Genomic DNA, 1,279 nt, shown 5'->3' with positions numbered 1-1,279 from the left:
GGGAGAAGTTATAGTTAATGGACTTCCCAGGGAATCTACCTGCCAATGCAGGAGACACAGGCAGGAGACTTGGGTTTGATCCCTGGACTAGGAAATGGTAACCCACTCCAGTATTGTTGCCTGGAAAATCTCATGGACAGAGGAGGCTGGCAGGCTACAGTCCATGGAGTCTCAAAGAGTCAGACTTGACTGAACACACACACACACACACACACACACACATACAGGTGTTAATACCATTAAACAAGAAAAATAGACGTGGATGATTCTTAAGTTAAGGGCAAATACCACAGAACATTTCAAAAATCTTAACTTTTAAAACAACATGGAGAGGAAAAGATTGTCCAATAGAAAGCGCTTAGTGGAAACAAAAAGAAACTCTGTAGTATAATCTGATTCCAGGCATTTCATAAAAACTAAATTCATTTAGTCCAATAGCTATAAAGTCAGATTTTCTCTTCTTTCAGACACCATTTTACCAAACACTGAATTGTCAAGTTCCCAAGGTTTTAATATTTTTTAAGGCTGGCTATATTATATAGCAATAAGCAATTAGTGCATATGTAGTTGGTATCCACAGCATCCATAATTTGTCTATGTTCTAATTTTGCTCCAGTCTTGTAGTCTAGAGGACTTCCCTGGTGGCTCAGATGGTAAAGCGTCTGTCTACAATGTGGGAGACCTGGGTTCGATCCCTGGGTCAGGAAGATCCGCTGGAGAAGGAAATGGCAATCCACTCCAGTGCTATTGCCTGGAAAATCTCATGGACAGAGGAGCCTGATAGGTTACAGTCCATGGGGTCGCAAAGAGTCGGACACGACTTCACTTTCACTTTCACTTGTAGTCTAGTCATAAAGAAACAAAAGAGATACATATACATATGCCGTGTGTATGTGTTTAGTTTGCTAAGGATATGTATGAACATTTTTACACTTAGGTTGTTGAAAAGGAAAAAAATAAAGGAACTCGAAATAGTCTGGTGGCTACTCTCCTTCAGGTCACTAGAGGGAGATCATGCTTCACTTTTACTCAATTGAGAAAAATGCAACTTTTCAAAGTGGACCTGGTTTTTCCATCCTTCCTACTCTGAGCCAATATTTTCTTTCCAGGGAATCTTGTTCCTTCTACTTGGTCCAGAGGCTGTGAAAGTCTAGATATGCTTGAGAGGATTAATCTGTGCCTGAGGACCTAATGGCAGCTAACAAAGTTTACATCCCTTCATATGTTCATTAGTCACCAGAGCTAATGACTAGAGTCCTGCTCAACTTGTAGTAGCAAT

Source organism: Ovis aries, chromosome X (genome assembly GCF_016772045.2).
Source record: "Ovis aries strain OAR_USU_Benz2616 breed Rambouillet chromosome X, ARS-UI_Ramb_v3.0, whole genome shotgun sequence".
Lineage (NCBI taxonomy): Eukaryota > Metazoa > Chordata > Mammalia > Artiodactyla > Bovidae > Ovis > Ovis aries.
The sequence above is the reverse complement of the archived record's forward strand: the minus strand, read 5'-3'. Positions refer to the sequence as shown.